General features: G+C 39.0%; 1 protein-coding gene and 1 long non-coding RNA gene across 10 annotated transcripts in view; one reads left to right on the plus strand and one right to left on the minus strand.

Annotated features, from left to right (window-relative positions):
* The window catches only part of LOC309608508 (uncharacterized protein), a gene marked incomplete at its 5' end in the record, with an annotated part of 555765 nt that overhangs the window by 121921 nt on the left and 418544 nt on the right, over nucleotides 1–15300 (minus strand). The window lies entirely within an intron of this gene.
* LOC309608566 lies at nucleotides 8307–14894 on the plus strand. The gene is made up of 2 exons (XR_014232974.1): nucleotides 8307–14631; nucleotides 14668–14894. It is a non-coding gene; the product is annotated as an uncharacterized lncRNA (long non-coding RNA).

A 15300-nucleotide genomic window follows, 5' to 3' on the forward strand; every position in this document is an offset into this window, starting at 1 on the left:
GCTAGGTATCAAATGACCTAACAGGTACCTTTAAGGTCATGAGGAGAAGATTTAGAACTTTAGAGACATCAATCAGAAGATGTTTTAGACAAAATTCAATACTTTCCCTATTCGAGATACAATGGGTAGAAATTTGACGATGCCTTCCATTTTTTCTCCATTCTCCGCTGGTGACACATCCATCCTTTAATTGTTTCAAAGGGCAATTGTATCTAGGGATCACCCTACCCCCCGTCTTAGGAGGAGACAAAAAGTACATCTACCATGAAGCACCGCGGACACAAATTAGTCAGTGCTTCTCCCCCAAGATAACCTGCATCCCTCTTTTATGTCCAGGATGACTGATGGTGATAACATCTTTTCCAGGTTCTCCTTTTATATTTGACGCTTTGTCTACTCTCTAAAGGGGTATTTCAAAGTAGCAAGTGAGCAAAAATTTTATGTGGTGGTGCAAGAACTTTGCATTCATTCATTCATTCTCTGCCTTTGTCCTAATGTAAAATTAATCTCAAGGAAATGGAGCGACCTAGGCATTGCTATATGCTGCTCTCCTGTTGACAATTTACCATCTCGTATGTTCACAGATCATGACAGTCTTAGCCTATGGCAAATGGTCCAGAAGCCCTCTGGGCCTGACCAGGAAGGGCTGTGCTGGGATCCCAGACATATGCTCATTTTTGCAACTGCTTTGGTGGGAAATAGGGCAATGTCTCTTATTAATTCTACCACTGGAAAGAAACTGATTAACTTTCTCAGTTCCGGTGCAAAAATACCTATAAATAAATAAATAATCAGATGCTAATCCTAGAATCAGCAAATGTGACCAGGGGAGTGGAGCTACGGACAGATCTTGGATGGGAACCGCATGGCAGTGGTGGAGGAGCAGTTCCCAGAAACAGGGGCATGTTCTCAGAAGAAGGGGCAGGCTCTGAAGACCAGGCAATAAATAGCCATTGTGGCAAAGTTCACTGTCCCTTTTTACTGCAAAATTAATTCTGGCTTTTGGATACAGAGCTATTTTAGGCATGATTGATATGGAAAAAACTTTGACCTTTTTTCTGATTCAACAGCAACAGGTAAAAAATTTCAAGAATGGGTACTGTTTAAATTATACTGTGAAATCTTTGGAATCATCTCATATAGTACACTATAACAAGGTAAAATGTCATCAAATATCACTGATTCCAGCAAACCTCAAAAATTAGTCTTTCATGTAGCAAAAACGAAACTTTGCACAATTCCTGGTAAAAGACACACTTTCCCTGACCCCATTAAATATCTCGTTTCCAAACCCCTTACATTCTCAGCTTTGATATCTGAGGACGAGTGGCAGCAGAATTGAAGCTTATTTTTAATTGCCCCATCTATAGAAAGAAGGGTGATCTCTAGAGAAACACAGTTTGAATGTATCTGAATTTAGCACCTTTAAATTATCAGTGGAAAACAGGCAGATCCTGCATCTGGCAGGGGAAAGATTTTCAAGTATGAAATTGAATTGAGTTCTTGCAGTCTGCAAGAGCCCTAAATATAAAACTTTGGGAGAGGCATAAAAGTATTTGTGTCTGCTTTGTTTGAAGGAAATGGTTTTTGCTTTGTTTTTATGAAAAGATTCATCCTTTAATTAACAAATGTGAAAAGGAATTTTTAAAAAATTTAATTTCACATTCAAAGTTAAACTAAAATGGTTTAATTCATATATCCAAAGATTAGAGCTAGACTTTATTCTCAAAGATTGTTGCATAATACCTACTTAGAAAAAATTTTTTATTGAGGCTGAACATACATCTCAAGCATGCAGTTGGATGAATTTTTGTATTGTTATGTCTATATCTTTGTGACACTATCCAGATCAAGATATAGAACATCTCAAACATCACAGAAGACCTCTTCATGCTCCTATATGGTCCCACCCCTACCCATGATCCCTGAGGTAACTATTATTCCAATCTTTATGACCATTTAAATTTCATTAAAATGTAAAAATTCAGTTTATACTCTTTTATGTCTGGCTTCTTTCACTCAGTATTATTCCTCTGAGATTCACCCATGTTGTTTCATGTAGCAATGGTTCATTTGTTCTCATACTCAATATTATTTCTTTGTATGAATAGACCACAACTTCATTACCCATCTATCGTCTTTTGGTAGATGTATGCCCTCCTTTTTCTTTCATATACCCTAGCAGTGGACTTGTTGAGTCACTGGGAAGGCAGCTGGTTAGCTTGACTAGATAATGCCAGTTAGTTAGTTACCCAACATGATTGCTCCAATCACACTGCAGCAAGAAAGGACAGTTCCAGTTGTTGCACATTCATAATACCTCTTGGTTATAATCAACCTCTTTAATTTTAGCCATTCTGGTGAGCACAGGGTGCTTGCTCACTCTGGACATTTGGAAACAACTCAAATGTCCTTAAATGGGCAAACAGTTAAACAAACCATGGTAGTGCCCTACAATGGAATACTACTCAGTAGTCAAAGGGAACAAACAGAGTGGTATCTCACTGTGCATTTGCATTTTCCTGATTCCTACCAATGCTATTTTTCTTTTCCTGTGCTCCCATAGTTATACTAAAGTCTTAGATGGAGGGCTAAAAAGTCAACAAAATGCAAAGTCTCAACAACATAATAGCCACAATATCCAGCACACAATAGAAATTTTTGAGACACACAGAAAGGCAGGAAAATGTAAGCAATAATCAGGAGGGGAAAAAGTCCATAGAAACACACACATAGAAAATATATATTCTGGAATTAGCTGACAAGGACTTTAAAAGTTTATATAAATAAATTCAGGGATATAAAGAAAAAGACACACAACATTGTAAATCAACTATACTTCAATTTAAAAAAAAGAAAAAGACAGACTGAATGGGAGAACAGATGGGTAATCTCAGTGAAGAGATGGAAACTATTTTTAAAAAGAACTAAATAGAAGTTCAAGAACTGAAAAATACAATATTTGAAATTAAAAATTCACTAGATTAGCTTAACATAGAGTGGACGCTGGAAGAGAAACAATCAGTGAACTTGAAAAAAGATCAATAGACACTATGCAAATTGAACAGAAAGAAAAAATATTTAAAAAAGAAATAATCTTCAGCAACTTGAAGGACAACATCTAATGGTCTGATATATAACTAATTAGAATCCTAGAAGGACAGGAAGGAGATTGGGCAGAAAAAAATGTTTGAAAATTTTCTAGTTTTGATTTAAAAAAATCATTTCAGAGATTCAAGAAGCTCAACAAACCCAAGCAGGTTACACACAAAGAAAATCTCACCCAGACACATCATGTTCAAACTGATGAAAACCAAGAAAAAGAGTAAGTCTTGAAAGAAGCAGAGGCAAAATACACATTATATATATGGAATAATGATAAGAATCTCTACTTATTTCTTAACAAACACAACGCTACCAGAAGCCAATGTAACAGCATCTTTAAACTGCTGAAAGAATAAAATGGTCAACTTAAAACTATATATCTAGCATAAGGATCTTTTAAAAATAAAGTACAGACTTTACAGATCAACAATAGCTGAGGGAATTTATTGCCAGCAGATCTGCACTAAAGGAAGTCCTTCAGCCAGAAGGGAAAAAATTAAATAATACCAGAGATAAACCTGGATTTACACAAAGGAACAAAGATTACTAGAAATGGTAAATATGTGGATAAATAGAATTTTTTTCTCATTCATAATACTAAAAGGCAAATAATAATAATAATGTATTGTAGGGTATACAACTTATGTAGAAATAAAATGGGTGACTAAAGGGGGTGGTCAATGAAAACATTTTGTTGTAAAATTCTTAGATTAGATGTGAAAAATTATGATATTAAAGCAAGGTATACTCTGAGTAGTTACAGATATGCAAACACCAGCCATAAGAAAGGCAAAGTCGCTATATTAATATTAAAGTAGACTTCAAGACAAGAGGGATCTTTCAGTTCATAAACGGCATAACAATCCTAAATCATTATACATCTATTAAAAGCAATTCAATATATATGAAGCAAAAACCGACAGGACTAAAAAAGAAATAGACAAATCCATAATGATAGTTGTAGATTTTACGACTCCTATGTAGTTATTGTTAGAACAATTAAGTTAAAAGTAATGTATAGAGGACTTGCAATACTATCAAATAATGTAGCCAACTTGATATTTAGAGAAAACTTCACCTAACAACCGAAGAATACACCATGCTTTAAAGGGCACAGGGGACATTCACCAAGATACTAGGCCCAAGAAAAGTCTCAATAAATTTAAAGGGATTGAAATCATATAGAATACATTCTCTGACCACAATGGAATTAAATTAAAAATTAATAATAAAATTATATGTGAAAAATATCCAAGTATTTGGAAATTAAACAACATACTTCCATATGACCCACAGGTCAAAGAAATAATCTAAAAGGAAATTGTAGGGGCTTCCCTGGTAGCACAGTGGTTAAGAATCAGCCTGCCAATGCAGGGGACACAGGTTCGAGCCCTGGTCCGGGAAGATCCCACATGTCACAGAGCAACTAAGCCCATGTGCCACAACTACTGAGCCTGTGCTCTAGAGCCCGCGAGCCACAACTACTGAGCCCATGTGCCACAACTACTGAAGGCCGTGCGCCTAGAGCCCCCACTCCGCAACAAGAGAAGCCACCGTGAAATACCATAGAAGGAGACCTTCAAGATGGTGGAAGAGTAAGACGTAAAGATCACCTTCTTCCCCACAAATACATCAGAAATACATCTACATGTGGAACAACTCCTACAGAACACCTACTGAACGCTGGCCGAAGACCTCAGACCTCCCAAAAGGCAAGAAACTCCCCACATACCTGGGTAGGGCAAAAGAAAAAAGAAAAAACAGAGACAAAAGAATAGGGACGGGACCTGCACCAGTGGGAGGGAGCTGTGAAGGAGGAAAAGTTTCCACACACTAGGAAGCCCCTTCATTGGCGGAGATGGGGGGTTGCCAGGGGGAAGCTTTGGAGCCATGGAGGAGAGCACAGCAACAGGGGTGCAGAGGGCAAAGCGGAGAGATTCCTGCACAGAGGATCGGTGCTGACCAGCACTCACCAGCCCGAGAGGCCTGTCTGCTCACCTGCCGGGGCGGGTGGGGCTGGGAGCTGAGGGTCCGGCTTCCGAGGTCAGATCCCAGGGAGAGGACTGGGGTTGGCTCCGTGAACACAGCCTGAAGGGGGCTAGTGCGCCACAGCTAGCCGGGAGGGAGTCCAGGAAAAAGTCTGGAACTGCCGAAGAGGCAAGAGACGTTTTCTTTCCTCTTTGTTTCCTAGTGTGCGAGGAGAGGGGATTCAGAGCACGGCCTAAACGAGCTCCAGAAATGGACGCGAGCTGCGGCTATCAGCACGGAGCCCAGAGACGGGCATGAGACGCTAAGGCTGCTGCTGCAGCCACCAAGAAGCCTGTGTGCAAGCACAGGTCACTATCCACACCGCCCCTCCCAGGAGCCTGTGCAGCCCACCACTGCCAGGGTCCCATGATCCAGGGACAACTTCCCTGGGAGAATGCAAGGCGCCTCAGGCTGGTGCAACGTCACGCTGGCCTCTGCCGCCACAGGCTTGCCCCGCATCCATACCCCTCCCTGCCCCCAGCCTGAGTGAGCCAGAGCCCCCAAAGCAGCTGCTCCTTTAACCCCGTCCACTCTGAGCGAAGAACAGATGCCCTCAGGTGACCTACACCCAGAGGCAGGGCCAAATCCAAAGCTGAACCCCAGGAGCTGTGCGAACAAAGAAGAGAAAGGGAAATCTCTCCCAGCAGCCTCAGGAGCAGCGGATTAAATCTCCACAATCAACTTGATGTACCCTGCATCTGTGGAATACCTGAACAGACAACAAATCATCCCAAATTGAGGCGGTTGACTTTGGGAGCAACGATATATATATATTTTTCCTTTTTCTCTTTTTCTGAGTGTGCATGTGTATGCTTCTGTGTGTGATTTTGTCTGTATAGCTTTGCTTTTACCATTTGTCCTAGGGTTCTGTCTGTCTGGATTTTTTTTTGGTTTGTTTTGTTTTTTTAGTACAGTTTTTAGTGCTTGTTATCATTGGTGGATTTGTTTTTTTGGTTTGATTGCTCTCTTCTTTCGTTCTTTCTTTCTTTTTTTATTACTTTTAAATTTTTTTAATTTTTAGTAATTATTTTTTATTTTAATAACTTTATTTTATTTATTTATTTTTTCTTTCTTTCTTTCTTTTTTTCTCCCTATTATTCTGAGTCGTGTGGATGACAGGCTCTTGGTGCTCCGGCTGGGTGTCAGGCCTGCGCCTCTGAGGTGGGAGACCTGAGTTCAGGACATTGGTCCACCAGAGACTTCCCAGCTCCATGTAATATCAAATGGTGAAAACCTCCCAGAGATCTCCATTTCAATGCCAAGACCCAGCTCCACTCACTGCCCAGCAAGCTACAGTGCTGGTCACTCTATGCCAAACAACTAGCAAGACAGGAACACAGCCCCACCCATTAGCAGAGAGGCGGCCTAAAATCATAATAAGGTCACAGACACCCCAAAACACACGACCGGATGCGGACCTGCCCACCAGAAAGACAAGATCCGGCCTCATCCACCAGAACACAGGACTAGTCCCCTCCACCAGGAAGCCTACACAAGCCACTGAACCAACCTTAGCCACTGGGGGCAGACACCAAAAAGAATGGGAACTATGAACCTGCAGCCTGTGAAAAGGAGACTCCAAACGCAGTAAGTTAAGCAAAATGAGAAGACAGAGAAACACACAGCAGATGAAGGAGAAAGGTAAAAACCCACCAAACCAAACAAATGAAGAGGAAATAGGCAGTCTACCTGAAAAAGAATTCAGAGTAATGATAGTAAAGATAATCCCAAATCTTGGAAATAGAATGAAGAAAATACAAGAAACTTTTAACGAGGACCTAGAAGAACTAAAGAGCAAACAAACAATGATGAACAACACAATAAATGAAATTAAAAATTCTCTAGAAGGAATCAATAGCAGAATAACTGAGGCAGAAGAACAGATAAGTGACCTGGAAGATAAAATAGTGGAAATAACTACTGCAGAGCAGAATAAAGAAAAAAGAATGAAAAGAACTGAGGACAGCCTCAGAGACCTCTGGGACAACATTAAATGCAACAACATTCGAATTATAGGGGTCCCAGAAGAAGAAGAGAAAAAGAAAGGGACTGAGAAAATATTTGAAGAGATTACAGTTGAAAACTTCCCTAATATGGGAAAGGAAATAGTCAATCAAGTCCAGGAAGCGCAGAGAGTCCCATACAGGATAAATCCAAGGAGAAACACGCCAAGACACATATTAGTCAAACTATCAAAAATTAAATACAAAGAAAAAGTATTAAAAGCAGCAGGGAAAAAACAACAAATAACATACAAGGGAATCCCCATAAGGTTAACAGCTGATCTTTCAGCAGAAGCTCTGCAAGCCAGAAGGGAGTGGCAGGATATATTTAAAGTGATGAAAGGGAAAAACCTACAACCAAGATTACTCTATCCAGCAAGGATCTCATTCAGATTTGATGGAGAAATTAAAACCTTTACAGACAAGCAAAAGCCAAGAGAATTCAGCACCACCAAACCAGCTTTACAACAAATGCTAAAGGAACTTCTCTAGGCAGGAAACACAAGAGAAGGAAAAGACTTACAATAACAAACCCAAAACAATTAAGAAAATGGTAATAGGAACATACATATCGATAATTACCTTAAAAGTAAATGGATTAAATGCTCCAACCAAAAGACATAGACTGGCTGAATGGATACAAAAACAAGACCCGTATATATGCTGTCTACAAGAGACCCACTTCAGACCTAGGGACATATACAGACTGAAAGTGAGGGGATGGAAAAAGATATTCCATGCAAATGGAAATCAAAAGAAAGCTGGAGTAGCAATTCTCGTATCAGACAACATAGACTTTAAAACAAAGACTATTACAAGACACAAACAAGGACACTGCATAATGATCAAGGGATCAATCCAAGAAGATGATGTAACAATTGGAAATATTTATGCACCCAACATAGGAGCACCTCAATACATAAGGCAAATACTAACAGCCATAAAAGGGGAAATCGAAAGTAACACAATCATAGTAGGGGACTTTAATACCCCACTTTCAACAATGGACAGATCATCCAAAATTAAAATAAATAAGGAAACACAAGCTTTAAATGATACATTAAACAAGATGGACTTAATTGATATTTACAGGACATTCCATCCAAAAACAACAGAATACACTTTCTTCTCAAGTGCTCATGGAACATTCTCCAGGATAGATCATATCTTGGGTCACAAATCAAGCCTTGGTAAATTTAAGAAAACTGAAATCATATCAAGTAACTTTTCCAACCACAACGCTATGAGACTAGATATCAATTACAGGAAAAAATCTGTAAAAAATACAAACACATGGAGGCTAAACAATACACTATTTAATAACCAAGAGATCACTGAAGAAATCAAAGAGGAAATCAAAAAATACCTAGAAACAAATGATAATGAAAACACGATGACCCAAACCTATGGGATGCAGCAAAATCAGCTCTAAAAGGGAAGTTTATAGCAATACAATCGTACCTTAAGAAACAAGAAACTTCTCAAATAAACAACCTAACCTTACACCTAAAGCAATTAGAGAAAGAAGAACGAAAAAACCCCAAAGTTAGCAGTAGGAAAGAAATCATAAAGATCAGATCAGAAACAAGTGAAAAAGAAATGAAGGAAACAATAGAAAAGATCAATAAAACTAAAAGCTGGTTCTTTGAGAAGATAAACAAAATTGATAAACCTTTAGCCAGACTCATCAAGAAAAAAATGCAGAAGACTCAAATCAACAGAATTAGAAAGGAAAAAGGGGAAGTAACAACTGACACTGCAGAAATACAAAGGATCATGAGAGATTACTACAAGCAACTATATGCCAATAAAATGGACAACTTGGAAGAAATGGACAAGTTCATAGAAAAGCACAACCTTCCAAGACTGAACCAGGAAGAAATAGAAAATATGAACAGACCAGTCACAAGCACTGAAATTAAAACTGTGATAAAAAAATCTTCTAACAAACAAAAGCCCAGAACCAGATGGCTTCACAGGCGAATTCTATCAAACATTTAGAGAAGACCTAACACCCATCCTTCTCAAACTCTTCCAAAATATAGCAGAGGGAGGAACACTCCCAAACTCATTCTACAAGGCCCCCATCACCCTGGTACCAAAACCAGATAAAGATGTCACAAAGAAAGAAAACTACAGGCCAATATCACTGATGAACATAGATGCAAAAATCCTCAACAAAATACTAGCAAACAGAATCCAACAGCATATTAAAAGGATCATACCCCATGATCCAGTGGGGTTTATCCCAGGAATGCAAGGATTCTTCAATATACACAAATCAATCAATGTGATAAACCATATTCACAAATTGAAGAATAAAAAACATATGATCACCTCAATAGATGCAGAAAAAGCTTTTGACAAAATTCAACATTTATGATAAAAACCCTCCAGAAAGTAAGCATAGAGGGAACTTACCTCAACATAATAAAGGCCATATATGACAAACCCACAGCCAACATCATCCTCAATGGTGAAAAACTGAAACCATTTCCTCTAAGATCAGGAACAAGACAAGGTTGCCCACTGTCATCACTATTATTCAACATTGTTTTGGAAGTTTTAGCCAGAGCAATCAGAGAAGAAAAGGAAGTAAAAGGAATCCAAATTGGAAAAGAAGAAGTAAAGCTGTCACTGTTTGCAGATGACATGATACTATACATACAGAATCCTAAATATGCTACCAGAAAACTACTAGAGCTAATCAATGAATTTGGTAAAGTAGCAGGATACCAAATTAATGCACAGAAATCTCTTGCATTCCTATACACTAATGATGAAATATCTGAAAGTGAAATTAAGGAAACACTCCCATTTACCATTGCAACAAAAAGAATAAAATACCTAGGAATAAACCTACCTAAGGAGACAAAAGACCTGTATGCAGAAGACTATAAGACACTGATGAAAGACATTAAAGACGATACAGACAGATGGAGAGATATACCATGTTCTTAGATTGGAAGAATCAACATTGTGAAAATGACTGTACTACCCAAAGCAATCTACAGATTCAATGCAATCCCTATCAAACTACCAATGGCATTTTTCACAGAACTAAAACAAAAAATTTCACAATTTGTATGAAAACACAAAAGACGCTGAATAGCCAAAGCAATCTTGAGAAAAAAAAAAATGGAGCTGGAGGAATCAGGCTCCCTGACTTCAGACTATACTACAAAGCTACAGTAATCAAGACAGTATGGTACTGGCATGAAAACAGAAATATAGATCAATGGAACAGGATAGAAAGCCCAGAGATAAACCCATGCACATATGGTCACCTTATTTTTTATAAAGGAGGCAAGAGTATAAAATGGAGAAAAGACAGCCTCTTCAACAAGTGGTGCTGGGAAAACTGGACAGCTACATGTAAAAGAATGAAATTAGACCACTCCCTAACACCATACACAAAAATAAACTCAAAATGGATTAAAGACCTAAATGTAAGGCTAGATACTATAAAACTCTTAGAGGAAAACACAGGCAGAACACTCTATGACATAAATCACAGCAAGATCCTTTTTGACCAGCCTCCTAGAGAAATGGAAATAAAAACAAAAATAAACAAATGGGACCTAATGAAACTCAAAAACTTTTGCACAGCAGAGGAAACCATAAACAAGACGAAAAGACAACCCTCAGAATGGGAGAAAATACTTGCAAATGCAGCAACTGACAAAGGATTAATCTCCAAAATTTACAAGCAGTTCATGCAGCTCAATATCAAAAAAACAAACAATCCAATCCAAAAATGGGCAGAAGACCTAAATAGATATTTTTCCAAAGAAGATATACAGATTGCTAACAAACACATGAAAGAATGCTCAACATCATTAATCATTAGAGAAATGCAAATCAAAACTACCATGAGGTATAACCACACACCGGTAAGAATGGCCATCATCAAAAAATTTACAAACAATAAATGCTGGAGAGGGTGTGGAGAAAAGGGAACCCTCTTGCACTGTTGGTGGGAATGTAAATTGATACAGCCACTATGGAGAACAGTATGGAGGTTCCTTAAAAAACTAAAAATAGATTTACCATATGATCCAGCAATCCCACTACTGGGCATATACCCTGAGAATACCATAATTCAAAAAGAGTCATGTACCACAATGTTCATTGCAACATTATTTACAATCGCCAGGACTTGGAAGCAACCTAAGTGTCCCTCGACAGATGAATGGATAAAGAATACGTGACACATATACACAATGGAATATTAATCAGCCATAAAAAGAAACGAAATTGAGTTATTTGTAGTGAGGTTGGTGGACCTAGAGTCTGTCATACAGAGTGAAGTAAGTCAGATTGAGAAAAACAAATACCGTATGCTAACACATATATATGGAATCTAAAAAAAAAAAAAGGTCATGAAGAATCTAGGGGCAGGAAGGGAATAAAGACGCAGACCTACCAGAGAATGAACTTGAGGACATGGCGGGGGAAAGGGTAAGCTGGGACAAAGTGAGAGAGTGGCATGGACATATATACACTACAAATGTAAAATCGATAGCTAGTGGGAAGCAGCCGCATAGCACAGGGAGATCAGCTCGGTGCTTTGTGACCACCTAGAGGTGTGGGATAGGGAGGGTGGGAGGGGGGGAGATGCAAGAGGGAAGAGATATGGAGATATATGTATATGTATAGCTGATTCACTTTGTTATAAAGCAGAAACTAACATACCATTGTAAAGCAATTATACTCCAACAAAAGTGCTAAAAAAAAAAAAAGGAGAAGCCACCGCAATGAGAAGCCCGCGCACCGCAACGAAGAGTAGCCCCCGCTTGCCGTAACTAGAGAAAGCCCGCACACAGCAACGAAAACCCAATGCAGCCAAAAGTAAAATAAATAAAAAATAAATAAATTTTTTAAAAAAAGGAAATTGCAGAAGAGTTGAGAATTAAAATCCAATATATCAGATAAACAAGGATTTACTGTATAGCACGGGGAACTATAGTCAATATCTTGTAATAAACTATAATGGAAAAGAATATAAATATATACATATATATATACCTATATGTGTGTGTATAACTGAATTACTTTGCTGTACACCTGAAACTGACACAATATTGTAAATCAACTATATTTCAAAAAAAAAATATCAGCTGAAGAAGTCCTTACATGGGAATTTATAGCTCGAAATGCTTATATTAGAGAAGAATGTTATAAAATCAAGGATGTAGAGTTTCATCTTTTCTAAAGAAAGGTAGAAAATAAGAGCAATTAGATTTTTTAAAAAGTGAAAGAAAATGAATAATAAAGAGCAGAAACCATTGAAATAGAAGACAGCCAAACAATAGAGAAGATCAGAGAAACCAAAAGTGGAAAGATCCATAAAATTGATAAAGCCTAATCTAAATGGACCTCTAGCTGAGAGGAAGAGGGAGAATGAGGGACGGAGGGAGGGGGAGAGAGAGAGAGCACACACAAATTACCAGTATCAGAAATAAAAGAGGAGATATTGTTATAGAACATACAGATAATAAAGCATTAATTAGGAAACTATGAATTTCTTTATGCCAATAAATTACTTAGATGAAAAGGATAATTCCTTGAAAGACAGAATTACCAATAATGACACCAAAAGAAATTAAAAGTCTGAATAGCCCGGTATCTATATTAAAGATATCGAAATCAAAATTAAAAAGGAATTTCTCAGAAAGAAAACTCCAGACCAAGATGGCTTTCCTAGTGACTCCTATCAAACATTTGAGGAAGAAATAATACCAATATTGAACAGCTCTTTAAGAAAATAGAAAAGAAGAGGACACTTCCCAATTCATGCTTGAGGCCAGCATCACCCTTAGACCACACCAGATAAAGATGTTTTTAAGAAAAGAAAAAAAAATTAAGAGGCTGGAGGTACTGGGCTAAGGTAGTGTGATGGCTTTTTGATGTGTCAACTTTTTGAGGCTCTAGTCCCCAGTTGTTCAAACAAACACTAATCTAGGTTTGGGATCTTGAAGATGCAATTAAAGTCCCTAATCAGTTGTCTTTAAGTAAGGAGGATTATCTGGATAGTCTGGTTCAGCCTGACTTAATCAGTTGGAAGTCCTTAAAAGCAGGACTGAGGTTTCTGAGAGAGAGCTAGAGAGGAAAAAAATTCTGCCTGTGGGTAGTAGCTTCAGCCCACGCCAGTGGAGTTCCAGCCTCCTCCTGCTCAACCTCCCCTGGTTGAATCCTACTGTTACAGGAAGGGCGGTATTAGACGTTAGAAAAGTTCACAGAGCCAATTATGCTAGGCCTTACAGGCCATGTTAACAAGAAGGGATTTTGTAAGTTAATTGGATATGAGTAGTTGTATAATCTAAGAGTTTTCCCAAAAGTTTGCTTAATTAACACCAACTTCTGCCCATTGAACTAGAGAAACAGATATCACAATGTTGGTGGGTTTAATAAAGAGAAACCATAATCACTTTATCTGTGGAATTATATCCCATGAAAATAATTAAAATTAAAAAATATTTTCTACTGCTGCATAATAAGTTATCACAAACTTAGCAGCTTCAAAAATGTCACCCATTCCTTAAGTCGCAGTTCTGTAGGTCATGGTGTGGTAGAATTCAGTGCCTCGTAGTAGTGATGGGACTGAAGTCCTATTTCCTTACTGAATGTGAGCCAGGGGCCACTCTCAGCTCCAGGGGCCACCCCACATTCCTTGTCATATGGCCCACTCTGTCTTCAACAGGGAATCTCCCTCATATTGAATCCCCATCATGCTTTGATTCTTTCTGCCTTCTCAAACTCCAACCTCTAGACCCAGACCTGAAGGGCTCATGTGACTAGGTCAGGCCCACCTGGAAAATCTTCCCTTCTTAAAGACATGTAACATAACCTAGTTGTGGAGTGAAATCCATCCTTTTCACAGTCCTGGGGATTATAAAGGGCGTGTACACTAAGGAGTGGGAAGCTTGGGCCCATCTTCAAATTCTATCTATATCTGTACATAATCTAGATAGATGTATAGGTCGATAGGCACACAGAATGTTTATTCCTGCAGTATGTGTATGTTCAAATATGTGTCTACTAGAAATGACCAAATTCCCAACTCTAGGCCAGGCAGCCTTCAGTATGTTCAATAATGGAATATTGTCATTACTTTAAAACATGTTTCTTTATGTTCTGAGACATCCTCACCTAATTGCCACCTCTAATGGCACTGTCAGTAGGAAAATACAACATGGAATGATGCATGTGCAGTGACAACAGGAATTGCAAAATCATATAAATATTAGAATTACTAAAAGAAAAAAAGAATTACTATGAAGATCAGATTGAAATTGGGGAAGACAGGGTTTTGTTATTGCGTCATTGTTGCAAGGTGAGGGAGGGCAGAGAAAGAGCAAACGTCTTAAGACAAACAAATGGGCGGGGCTTCCCTGGTGGTGCAGTGGTTAAGAATCCGCCTGTCAATACAGGGGATACAGGTTCGATCCCTGGTCCCAGAAGATCTCACATGTCGCAGAGCAACTAAGCCCGTGTGCCACAACTACTGAGTCTGCGCTCTAGAGCCCAGGAGCCACAACTACTGAGCCCATGTACCACAACCTCTGAGCCTGTGTGCCACAACTACTGAGCCCGCGTGTCTAGAGCCCGTGCTCTGCAACAAGAGAAGCCACCGCAATGAGAAGCCCGCACACCGCAACAAAGAGTAGCCCCCGCTCGCCGCAACTAGACAAAGCCCGTGTGCAGCAACAAAGACCCAACGCAGCCAAAAATAAATAAATTAAATAAATAAATTTATATTTAAAAAAGTATTTGCTAGATAAATATTAAAAAACAACAACAACAAATGGGCTTCTACTGTCTTTACCCTTTTGGGGTTTCTGCCCATGTGAGGCAAAATTTTCAAAATAATTGAGTGGAAGTGGATTGAACTTGGCAAACACATGCCATCAGTTGAGGCCAGACTCCCTGATCATTTCAAGGCTGCGTGAAGCTGCCTTACAGAGGCAGAGCTCCTGGGGAGCCGCGTTCCACAAGGAGGGCGGAGGGGTGGAGGGACTCACCTCTCCAGGGCTCCCTGTGCTGTGGCTCTGCCTCCCCCTGACGGTTCTCTTCATTTCTGAGTCACTGATTGTGAGTGACAGCTGGAGTAAATACAAAGTCCTTCCCTTCTCTCTTGGGTCTGCTGTCCAAACTCCTTTCC

Source organism: Balaenoptera borealis (genome assembly GCF_965194805.1).
Source record: "Balaenoptera borealis genome assembly, chromosome: 12".
Classification (NCBI taxonomy): domain Eukaryota; kingdom Metazoa; phylum Chordata; class Mammalia; order Artiodactyla; family Balaenopteridae; genus Balaenoptera; species Balaenoptera borealis.